This window comes from Schistocerca cancellata, chromosome 12, assembly GCF_023864275.1.
Source record: "Schistocerca cancellata isolate TAMUIC-IGC-003103 chromosome 12, iqSchCanc2.1, whole genome shotgun sequence".
Classification (NCBI taxonomy): domain Eukaryota; kingdom Metazoa; phylum Arthropoda; class Insecta; order Orthoptera; family Acrididae; genus Schistocerca; species Schistocerca cancellata.
Window position 1 is genome coordinate 8,065,108 of NC_064637.1, and position 12,393 is coordinate 8,077,500.

At 48.6% G+C, this 12,393-nt stretch overlaps 1 protein-coding gene across 3 annotated transcripts in view; it reads right to left on the reverse strand.

Moving 5' to 3' along the window:
- Positions 1–12,393, reverse strand: part of LOC126109831 (uncharacterized) — a 200,212-nt gene that overhangs the window by 160,451 nt on the left and 27,368 nt on the right. Inside the window, exons 1-2 of one of the 3 annotated variants that reach the window (XM_049914890.1) lie at positions 5,088–5,143; positions 4,948–4,988 (exon numbers count right to left, since the gene is read on the reverse strand). The exons of the other annotated variants lie outside the window; for them this stretch is intronic. The gene's annotated coding sequence lies outside the window, so the exon portion shown is untranslated. Of the gene's footprint in view, positions 1–4,947; positions 4,989–5,087; positions 5,144–12,393 lie in introns of those variants that run through there. 3 annotated transcript variants of the gene reach the window in all.

A 12,393-nucleotide genomic window follows, 5' to 3' on the forward strand; every position in this document is an offset into this window, starting at 1 on the left:
ACCGTCTACAGGAAAGCGCCATGATAATGGAAGGTTACGATATGTTTGTTACCTACTAGCTATGAAATCACATAACCACTTCTTTTCAAAATCCTTCTCTATTTAACAGTCCCCATAGTATTTTCAACACATCAATTAAACACTCAAATTTAAACTCTCAATTCCCAAAATCATCAACAGACAGATTTTAGTACCCCAAAATTAAGAAATAAGTAATTAATTATTTAATTAATAACTAACTCCATACAATCTTCTTTTGTTTTTGTTTTTAAAACAACAGCCACTGTCATCCTGACCTCTTCTTCTTTGGCATCCACGGCATCTTTAAGTGCGATTTCCCAAAGTGTAAACAGAAACCTTCCCAGCAGTACAGTAGCCACCCTCCATCGTGCCTTGTGTCTATACTGTGCTTACATTTGCACTTCATATCTGCTCATAAATAAAAAATGTGTGCAAAGTATGCGGTCTTTCCACTACTACTACTACTCCAACACCATAAATTAAGATTTCTACACGAGTATATGAATCGTGAGGATAAGATTGGAATAATTACTGCATGCACAGAGGCATTCAAACAATCATTCTTCCTGTGCTCCATATGTGAATGGAACAGGAAGAAACCCTAATAACTGGTACAATGGGACGTATTCTCTCCCATGCACCTCACAGTCATTCACAGAGTTATGTGGATGTAGATGTAGATATATCTTTGATTGGCATAGTGGAAAGTAAGTGGGACCTCTAATAGCAACATGTACTGTACGGCCTACTGTGGAGTAGTCACTGTACATCATGAACGGTTCCCCCCCCCAACTCTGTCAGTTACTCGATCAACTGTTTTTTTTCAGATTTCAACAACAGCTCCTCTACAAATCATACTCAGAGTTAAATGTTTCGGGTTATCCTCGAAATATGACATTATTTCGTGTTTGCGTGCAATACTGAACCTGTAAATCTACATCTACATCTACATTTATACTCCGCAAGCCATCCGACGGTGTGTGGAGGAGGGCACTTTACGTGCCACTGTCCTCTTTCAGCTTATTTCAGTCAGCCTCTGTACTTTGGTAATGACTGTTTATACAGTCACCTTACAGTCACTGATGCCTGCTTCAGTGTGGACATCCTCAAACAGGGCAGATGTATTTGTTGCTATTGTACCCAATATGTGACATCAGTAGTGTGCTTCCAAATTATCTGTTTGAAGCAATTTTCAGAGAAAGTATTTAGTATCGTTTTGCAGGATGTCTCTTCACTCCTACCAGTTCTGTTTGAGTCTTCAAACTGGTCCGATGCAGACTGCCACAAATTCCTCTCCTGTGCTGACCTGTTTATCTCAGAGTAACACTTGCAACCTACATCCTCAGTTATCTGCCAGATGTATTCCAACCTCTGTCTTCCTCTACAGTGTTTACTTTCTACAGCTTCCTGTAGTACCGTGGAAGTTATTCCCTGTAGTCTTAACAGAAGTCCTACCATCCCGTCTCTTCTTCTCGTCAGTCTTTTCCGTACATTCCTTTCCTTGTCGACTCTGCAGACAATATCCTTAATCCTAATTTTCGACTGTGTTCTGTAGAACCACATCTCAAATGCTTCAATTCTCTTCTATTCTGGTTTCCCTACAGTCCATATTTCAGGCTAGCATACAAAACTGTGCTTCAAACTGGCAGTCTCAGAAATTTCTTCCTCAAATTAAGGACTGTGTTTGATACTAGTCGACTTCTTTTGGCCCAGAATGCCCTTTTTGATAAATGGTAGTTTCCTTTCTGTGTCCTCCTTACTCTCTCCATCACGGATTATTTTGTTTCCCAGATACCAGAATCCCTTAACTTAATCTACTTCATGGTCCGCAATACTGATATTAAATTTCTTGCTGTTCTCATTTCTTCTGCTTCTCATTACTTTCATCTTTCTTCAGTTCATTCTCAGTTCTCATTCTGTACTTATTAGACTGTTCAGTCCGTTCAACAGATCCTGTAATTTTTCTTCACTTTCACCGAGGACAGCAACGTTGTCAGCAAATCTTATCACCGATATCCTTTCGATTTGCATTTTAATTCCACTCTCGAACTTTTCTTTTATTTCCGTCATTCCTTTTTCGATGTGCAAGTTGGACAGTAGGAGTAAAAAACTACACCCTTTCTAATCCGAGCACTTCGTTCTCGGTGTTCCAGTCTTCTTTTTCTCTCCCGGTTCTTACGCGTGTCTTTTATTACCCTTCCTTCCCTGCAGCTTATCCCAGTTCTTCTCAGAATTTCAAATATCTTCCACCATTTTACATTGTCCAATGCTGTTTCCACGTCAACAAATCCTATAAACGTATCACACGTTCTGCGGATACACATTACGTGTCTTCAATGCGACGGTTTCCGTAACCTCCGGGCATCCCCGTGCCGTCAATCACTGCTAATTCTTTTGCCTTTTAGGGGCAGTTTCCCACCCCGAGGACAAGAGAGGCCCCGATTCTCTGTCCGCTCCTCCGCCCTCTTCGACGAGGGCGTCGGCAGAACGGTGGCGACTTCTCGTGCCAGAAGTCTTCTCCCGCCACTGCTTCCGATTTTCTATTTGAACTTCGAGCAGTGGCAAGGATCGAACGTGGTACCCCAGATGTTTTGCTAGTCCTAGGCCGACGAGAGGTTCAAAACTATAATTCTTACAATTAATTGTAGACGATCGAGTTCTCCTCCGGCGATAACAAAATTGTGGGAAAACTACACTACCTGACACTAAGGTGACGCACCGAGAAGCAGAGGAGGAAATGAAATGAGAAATGAAATCAAACTTCACCGGTCGAAAGGGTACGTGATGTTCTTTCCACGATTGCAATATCGAGTCGAGTTCACAGAGTACACGGCAGTACGAGCCCACTCGCCAGTGAGAGGCTGCACCCCCTCTGGCTGGACACCGGCACTTTTCCGGTCTGGAAGGGCGTCAGAAAGCCGTCGTACGCTCTCCCGAGGCAAGCTGGCCCACAACTGTCGTGACCTTTCCCCGACACCCCAGATGCTGCCGCCGAGATGGAGCTGACGTGCCCGCTTGTCCTACCCACGTTCTTTTTGAGTCGTCAGTCTTCTGACCGGTTTGATGCGGCCCGCCATAAATTCCTCTCCTGTACCGACCTCTTCATCTCAGAGTAGTACTTGCAAGCCTTTGTCTTCCTCTACAGTTTCTGCCCGCTACAACCGGCTCTAGTACCACGGAAGTTATTGCCCGTCTTAACATACGTTCTATCGTCCCGTCCCTTCGCCTCGTCAGTGTTTTCCACGTACTCCTTTCCTCTCCACTTCTGCGGAGAATCTCCTCGTTCCTTGCCTTATCGGTCCACCTAATTTTGACATTCTTCTGTAGCACGACACGTGAAATGCTTCGATTCTCTTCCGGTCCAGATTTCTCACGGTCCGTGTTTCACTACCGTACAGTGTGTGCTCCAAACGTACATTCTCAGAAATTTCTGCCTCAAATTAAGGCCTGTGTTCTCTTGGCCAGGAATGCTCTTTTCATCAGTGATAGTCTGCTTCGATGTCCTCCTTACTCTGTCAGTCATTGGTTATTTTGCTGCCTAGGTAGTAGAATTCCTTAACTTTGTCTATTTTGTGACCATCAATGCTGATGTTAAGTTCCTCACTGTTCTCATTTCTGCTACTCCTCATTACTTTTGTCTTTCTTCAATTTGCACTCAATCCATATTCTGTACTCATTAGATGCTTCATTCCACACAGCAGATCGTGTAATTCTTCTTCACTTTCACTCGGGATAGCAACACCGTCAGCAAATCGTAACGCCGATGTCCTTTCTCCTCGAATTGTAATTCGACTCCGAAACCTTTCTTTTATTACCATCAATGTTTCTTCGGTGTAAGGTAGAACACTACGGATGAAGGACTACATCCCTATCTTACACCATTTTTAATCGGAACACTTCCTTCTCAGTCTTCCGCTCTTATTGTTCCTGCTCAGCTCTTGTAAACGTCGTATATTACCCGTCTCTCCCTAAAGCTTGCCCCTCTTTTCCTCAGAATTAGAACATCTCGCACTGTCTCGACATCGTCAGACACCTTTTCCAGGGCGACAGATCCTACGAACGTGTCTCGATTTTTCTTTAGCCTCGCTTCCAATATCAATTACAATGTCAGAGTTGCCTCTCTATAGCCTCTGCCTTTCCTAAACCAAAATGATCACCATCTAACACGTCGTCAATTTTCTTTTCCCTTCTTCTGTATGTTATTCTCATCGGCATCTCAGATGCACGAGCTGTTAAGTCGACTGTACAATAATACTACAGGGGACAAATATTAGGATCTCGCTGACCACGGAAGTACCTCAGTACCGTGCAGACAGTTCGTAGAGAAACGTGCCGTGTGTGGACGAGTGCTGCCCAGGTGAAGAATAGCACAGTCGCGTAAGAGGTAACACGTGAGGAAACGGGATGTCCGTAACCTACCGTCGTGTCATCGGAGTTCCCTCGACGGTGCCATTCGTCACCAGATCGCGCTTTCCTATCCGGCACTACTCCAGACACGGCCGTTTTTGTTGCGGTGTTAACGGCAGTGGTAATTCCCTAGTGTGGCTGCCGGTAGTCTCTGACCGGTGGTGCAGTACGACAGAATTTTACGGGGAGTTCGTTACTCGTTCTCGGGTGGCAGGCATACACGCCAGTGGGTTACACTGTGTTTTGTGGACGATAATGCAATCGCGCCTCGTGACGGTCAGACTAGTTATCCAAACAGAGACCCACAACGAGGCCCCTTTGAAATTCTTTCCGGTGCCGAGACTGCCGTCCCGTACGAATACGCGGCATCTGCGTGTCCTGCACAGTGACCACTCGACGTCTGACACGTCCCTCGTATACCCTACGAGGCCTGCTAATGCACTAATTATAGTCGACACTGACACACTCTGGTAGCTGTCGTACCTGCCCCGGTGAACTGAACTCTAATCTTTTACGTACCTGCCAATGGTGCGTAAATTTTGAAGCTACACGGAACCCTCTACAACGTTACTTAAAATCCGTCTTGATTGCAAATTTTTTATTATTCATATGACCGGTTTCGGTTCATTCAGAACCATCTTCAGATCTGATATTTCAGTTACAACGCCTTCTGGGCACTTCACAATTTTTGCCGGCAGTGGATGCTAGCAACTCTCTGGAAAATAGAGAACACTGAAAATGAAGTGTTAAACAAAATTGAAAGCAAAATGCAAAGAATCAAATTTTTTCACAGAAATATATCCGACACAGAAAACTATACACCATCCAGTCCAAAACTTCTAGTCTATCCCTGTAGTGCACAGCTCGGGTATGCTTCTCGCTACAGCAATAACAAACACACTTTACGGAACGTAGTATTTTATATATCTACACAAAAGGTACAATAAATTACAGATTGTGCACGGCACTGAACACATTGACTGAACAACAATAATATAGGTTACAGAATAGGCCGGGCATTCGTCTGCGATTAAGTAATACTGTTTCTTTGGTGGCTCAGAAAAAATGAACTGTACGGAAAAAATTGCACAGTACAGAAAAAAGCACTGGTACCGAAAAAGAACTGGTACCGAAAAAGCACTGATTTCCGAGGACACCGAGATTACGGGTCACGGAAAACACCGACGATAGTGCCGATGTCCATTCCGTCACCCGACGACAGTGGCTGCTTCAGCACGCGGCGAGCAGTTGCCGGACAGGCGAGGGGGCAGTTCGGCACGTGAGAGGCCACAGGGCAGGGCCGGGGACGGCACTACAAAGTGACTTCCCCGTCGAGGTCGGCGGTCGGCGGTCGGCGGTCGGCACCAGTGGCGACGTCGGAGACGGTGGCAAAGGAGGTCGCAGCGGCATAGGGTGCAGCGGGTCGCACTGGCGACAGCAGTCGAAGAGTGGGGGCAGAGGCGGGAACCGCAGACGGCGATCTGCCGAGCAGTGGCCCCCACTGACGGGCAACCGGACCGTCTGTGAACGGGAACAGGCAAGGGAGTGGGGGGGCGGGGGCCTGTGCAGCCACAGCCAGTCGAAGTGACCGGACGTCTGCACGTCGGGAGTGCAGAACAGGCACGGGCACTGGCCCCAACAACTGTCAATGACGTCAGGAACCCAGAACAGGCGTACCCGTCTGGAATTGTCACAGAGCTGGCAACGGTGGAGAACGCGGTGTCGGATGCAGCAGCTGAAGGAGGGTCCACGTTAAGCGGCTCTGCCGTGCTCCTTCTCCCACTGAGAAATGGAGGAGGTGTGAGGTGGTGAACATCACTAGCCTGACGAAAAGATGCAAATTCTTAAGAAACAAGCTGGAGCTCATTATCAGTAACCGAGGTATAAGCAGGTCTCTCAATTGCAAAAACCTTAGACGGGGCTGAAATACTGGCCACCACAGGTGTGGAGGAACAATGTGCCACATTGGGAAACTTGCAACAGGTCTCCACTATAAAGAGCCAATACTGATTTAGAAAGGGCCTATCAAAATTGACACGTAGATGCTCACACGAGTACTACGGAGTCGGCCGGGGGCGAAAAGAGGCCAGCAGGGCCGCCTGTTGCCAAACACAGTGAGTGAAAGTGGCGATAAGCGACATAATGATGTCCCCGTCGCTGCCCAGCCGATACACCTGCCGTCGGGCCAGAGCTTCGGTGTGAGAGGTCTCCCAAAGATCGACGTACCGAAGCTGCAGTACGTTACGGCATACGGAAGTGGGAATTGCGGCCTGGGGAGCAGCATCCTCTGTAGCTAACAAAAGACACTCCTCAAAGATAGAAAAGTTGTGCTGGAGAGAGAAATAATTATGCAAGTGATCCGAGGCACCGGGAGTTTTTCGGCCAACTGTGCTGCATAAAAGAGACGACCTGACCGAGTACAGGATCCGTGGCGTCGGCCTACGATATCGTGGCACTAGTGATGGGAAAACCTTTAATTGCTTTCCAGTTCTCAGTATCTAAATAAAAGCAGAGCGACTCATTCAGATCGAATGCCGTGTACGGCCCGATCAGAAGGCGACACGAGGCATCGGCGTCAGCAGCGGCCTGTTGCGACATTGGCAAGTAATGGATCTGATAATGTAATGATAACGGGAGAGGAAGAGAGAGCCCACCACTAAAAACAAACTGCTGTCGTGCCCGGCACAGAAGCTGAAGGGTTAAAACGAGCAACCGACGGCCCGTGATCCACAATTAAGAGGAGCTTAGAACCCTAAAAAAGACGTGAAACTCCTCGAGGGCAAACACAGATTCTAAAGCCTGCATTTCACTCTGAGAATACTGCTGCAGAGATGGAGTTAACGTCTCAGAAGCATAAGCGAGAGGTCATTCAGACCCGTTCACGTATTTGTGCACAAACACAGCGCCGAGAGGCACCTGTAGTCGACGCGACACGGTCACCAGTTAAAAAGCAGCCACACACGGGGCACATTGCAGCTCAGATTTAAGCGACACCGATGCTCGGTCACAAGCTGTGTACCAGAAAAAAAAGGCATATTTTTACGGAAAAATGCAGGCAGGGGCCGAGCGACAGTGGACGCACCCAGTAAAAACTTTACTAGTATGCAACTTTACCCAAAAACGCCTGCAGTTCCTAAATGGAGGTCGGCCACAGCAAAGCAGCAATTGCGTCAGCACGGTAATGCGACAACAGGTACTCAACTGACAGCTGAAAAAAATTGAGATTTGGCAAGATTGCACTCGAGACACGTGGACTGCAAAGCAACGATCAGAGATCGGTACGGTGGTCTTCGGTGGAAGAACCCGAAATAACAGTTTCGTCTAGGTAATTGCTGCAACTGAGAAACCGGGCTGTCAGCTGTTCTAAAAAACACTGAAAAATTGCGGGCGCACTAGTGCCGCCAAAAGGCGAGCGCCAGTGTCGCTACAGGGGGAGAGGCGCATCGACGGCGAGAATGTGCCGAGTGGCCTCGTCTGAGGGGAGTCGGAGGGACGGACACTTCTGGCAAATCAGTCTCGAACAAGTAGTGACCGGGTGGGGCAAGGGGCACGTACCTATCACAGACTGCGCATTAATCGTGACACCGAACTTCCCGCAGAGGTGAGGCTTACCCGACAGCTTCTTAATGGTGGCCAGATGTGTAGCCCACTAGAAGAAATAGGCCACACGACATTGAACGGTCTAATTTGGCTTCGACAGAGTTGCATAATGCAAAAAGCTTCTACTGCACCTGAAAAAAAAAGAGGACAGGTCGATTGTTTGGTGGTAACGGGTGCCCGGAAAGTAGCACAACTGAGCCTAGGTGAAAAACTCAGTCCAGAGGGACTCCAGTCGCTGATACGGACCCAATCTGTGATTCTTCAATTTCTCCACGCGTATTTTATGACGAAATAAATGTCGGGTGAACAGCCTGGTACGAGAGTGTACAGGACACAATATTTCGGCAATCGACCACGTTCCCATCGTCGGGTGCGCTGATGTACTGACCGGCAGTGGGCCGGTGACAGGTATATATAGGACAATCTCCGTCCTCCCTCAGGCGCTTCCTACGAGTCGGTGCGGTCCAGGTACAGCGCCCGTTCTGGGCGCCGCGTCCTAGGTCTTCTCGTCCAGGAAGGTCCGCCGGCACCGCCCTCGTTTTCTTCCCTCCTCCCCCAAAGTCGGTACACTCTGGGAAATATCCTTTTTCTTCTTAATCTGGGTGATCGCGGGTTCCCACGCCTCGCTGAGGATGTAACCGCTGTCACGATTTAGTTGTGGGTCCCTTACTCTGATCTCTACGGCTTCTTTGATGACACAGTCCCAGTATTTGGAAGTCTGCGTCAGGACTTCGGTTCGGTCATAATCCGTGCTGTGGCGTTCAGACAGGCAACACTCGGCGATTGCCGACTTACTGGGCTGTTGCAGTGTAGTGTGCAGTTGTTCTCGGCATCGGTCCTCATTGGTACGAATGGCCTGACCTGTGTATACGCTCCCACATTGGCAAGGTATCTGATAAACCCCCGATTTACGTAGACCGAGGTTGTCCTCGCCACTCCCGATTAGGCTCTCGGTTTTGCTCGGAGGACGGAAGGTGGTTTTCAATCGGTGTTTACGTAAAATGCGTCCAATTTTTCCAGATAAGGCCCCACAAAACGGAATAATAGCCGAGGCCGCCTCCTCCTCAGGTTCGTCCTCAGTTTCCGCCGGTGCTGCTGGTGTGGGATGTACAGCCTTCCGAATTTGCCCTTCCTCGTAACCGTTCCTCCGAAACACGGTGTTCAGACGGTCCAATTCTTGTCGCAGACTGTCCCTGTCGGAGATGGTGTGAGCTCTGTGTACGAGAGTTTTGAGCACGGCATTATTTTGTGCCGGTTGGTGGCAGCTATCCGCACGTAGGTACAAATCGGTGTGCACCCTCTTCCTATACACACTGTGGCCCGAAGTGCCGTCAGCTCGTCTTCTAATCAAAACATCTGGGAAAGCGAGCATCCCGTCCGTTTCGATCTCCGTGGTGAACTCGATATTCTCGTGTCTGGAGTTGAGATGCGTGAGGAAGTTTGCCAGTTCATCTTTTCCGTGTGGCCAGGTAACGAAGGTATCGACCACATATCTAAAGAAACAGACGGGTTTTAAATGTGCCGATTCGAGAACTTCCTCTTCGAAACGTTCCACGTACATATTTTCGACAACGGGTGAGAGTGGACTCCCCGAGGCTACTCTTTCTGTCTGCTCGTAGTATTCACCGTCAAATAAGAAGTAAGTCGATGTCAGCGCACGTCTGAAAAGTTTGGTGGTCTCTTCGTCAAATTTCTGGCCGACGAGTTGTACGGAATCTTGTAACAGAACTTTAGTGAATAGAGATAGCACGTCAAAGCTCACCAGTATGTCAGATTCCTTAAGTGTAAGGTTGTCGATGTGTCCCACGAAAATCACGAAGTTACGGATATGGTGTGTACATCTCCCAACGTAAGGGCTAAGCAGTTGTTTGAGGTGCTTGGCGAGAAGGTAGTGTCAAAGACAACCTCGGTCTACGTAAATCAGGGGTTTATCACATACCTTGCCAATGTGGAGCGTATACACAGGTCAGACCATTCGTACCACTGAGGACCGATGACGAGAACAACGGCACACTAGACTGCAACAGCCCAGTAAGTCGGCAATCGCCGAGCATTGCCTGTCGGGACTCCGCAGCACGGATTATGACCGAACCGAAGTCCTGACACAGACTTCCAAATACTGGGACTGTGTCATCAAAGAAGCCGTAGAGATCAGAGTAAGGGAGCCACAACTAAATCGTGACAGCGGTTACATCCTTAGCGAGGCGTGGGAACCCGCGATCGCCCAGATTAAGAAGAAAAAGGATGTTTGCCAGAGTGTAACGACTTTGGGGAAGGAGGGAAGAAAACGAGGACGGTGTCGGCAGACCTTCCTGGACGAGATCTAGGACTCGGCGCCCAGACGGCGGGAGAACGGACGCTGCACCTGGACCACGCGCGGGGCGCGGACTGCACCGAGTCATAGGAAGCGTCTGGGGGGGGGGGGAATTGTCCTATATATATATATATATATATATATATATATATATATATATATACACCTGGCACCGGCCCACTGCCTGTCAGTACGTCGGCACACCCGATGGTGGCAACAAGGTCGATTGCCGAAATATTGTGTCCTACGCATCCTCGTACCAGGCTGTTCACCCGAGATTTATTTCAGAACTCAATCTGACACTAAATCTACCCCATTGGCAATGGAGAAACCGATAGCCTCAAATGCATCTAACACGAACAGGTCTGCAGTACGGGAACGATCTGCAACGAGGGAAGTGAGAGAGCGAACAACAGATTTGTAAGAGACGAGAGTGGACGACTGACCTAGGGTCGGAATCTGCCGGTTATTGTGGCTAACCGACTTCCGTGAAACCTGTGTGAATGGAGGGGAGCCCGAGTTCACACAAGATTTTGCACTTACTGAACTCACTGCAGCTCTGTTGCCCAGTCGTGTGCAGGCCGTGGTGGCCGAGCGGTTCTAGGCGCTACAGCGCGGAACCGCGTGACCGCTACAGTCGCGTGTTCGAATCCTGCCTCGGGCACGGACGGGTGTGACGTCCTTAGGGTAGTTAGGTTTAAGTAGTTCTAAGTTCTAGGGGACTGATGACCTCAGATGTTAAGTCCCATAGTGCTCAGAGCCATTTGAGCCCAGTCGTGTTTTTTGCAGTTTATTAAACACACACAAGTCAAAAAACAATTTGTTCGGGGAGAGAGCCACTGTAGAGATACTGTTTACGTCTGTCGTTACCACTGTGCCCGCCACATTTGAAGAGGAGTTACACGCCGATTCGATGTGGCCTGCCTTTTGACACTCGGGGCACGTAGCACACTCGTGTCGGAGGAAGCAGTACAGGCCAGACAGAAGTGGCCGTTACTGACGCTGCCCCGTGCGACACTCGGTCCAAGACTGTACGGCTGCGACAGTTTCCCTGCAGTCTCGAACACTTGCAGCCTGCCTAACAGGAGCCGACTGAGCAACTTCCGATACCCGACAGGTACTAGTGACAAATTTACGACAACAACTCGACCCGTATAATTCTACAGTCGAGGGATTGTAACGTCGGTTCGAGCGCTTCTGACGACGGTCACGACGGTACGTGCTCTGTCACGGTAATGCGTCGAGAGAAGCTCGCGTATTCTGTCACAAAATATAAGTTGGCCAGTTCTCGCAAAGGCACGAGTTGGCACGACGACTGATACGTGCACGGAGGAAGCCGGGAAAGAAAGAAAGCCTTACACAGGTTTGCACAGCCCACACAAAAATCCTGGAAATGTCGATGAAACCGTGTCTCGTACAAGTCCCAATCCTCGGCCGATTCGTCGTACGCTTTAAAGGGTGACGGCTGCACTGAAGGGAGAGTAACCTGCCGCGAACACACAGATGCCACTCGATCGACAGCAGTCGCGAGAGGCTGCTGCTGTTCCGTGAAAGCTCACTGCCGGGCGACGAGATGTCGGAGTATTTCTTCCGTCGAGAAGTTTGTCGGGCGGCTTATAACTGACACTAACCCGTGGAGAAAAATTACTCTCACTCGTCACCGAGTTTGGTATAGAGAGAAGAAACACGATTTATGGAAAACGGACTTTATACGACAACACGTGAGATACAGTGAAGTACAGGTTGTGTGTAGCACTGAACACATTGACTGCACAACAGTAATAAGGCTTACGGAATAGCCCAGGCACTCGTTTGCAACTACTTAAATAATGCTGTTTCTTTGGTGACTCACCAGAGCGCACCAAAGGGTCTACACAGGTGGCCTCTGTAAGTTGGCCCGTGAGCTGCACAGATGCGTGATCTCTGAAATAGCGTGCATCGAGAGTGAAGGCACTTCACTCCTGTTATTGGGTGCGCTGCTTCTAGTTTTCTATTTTGACATTTTTAAAACCCGTACAGCATCACATAATTAGATTAAAAAAAGGGAAGGT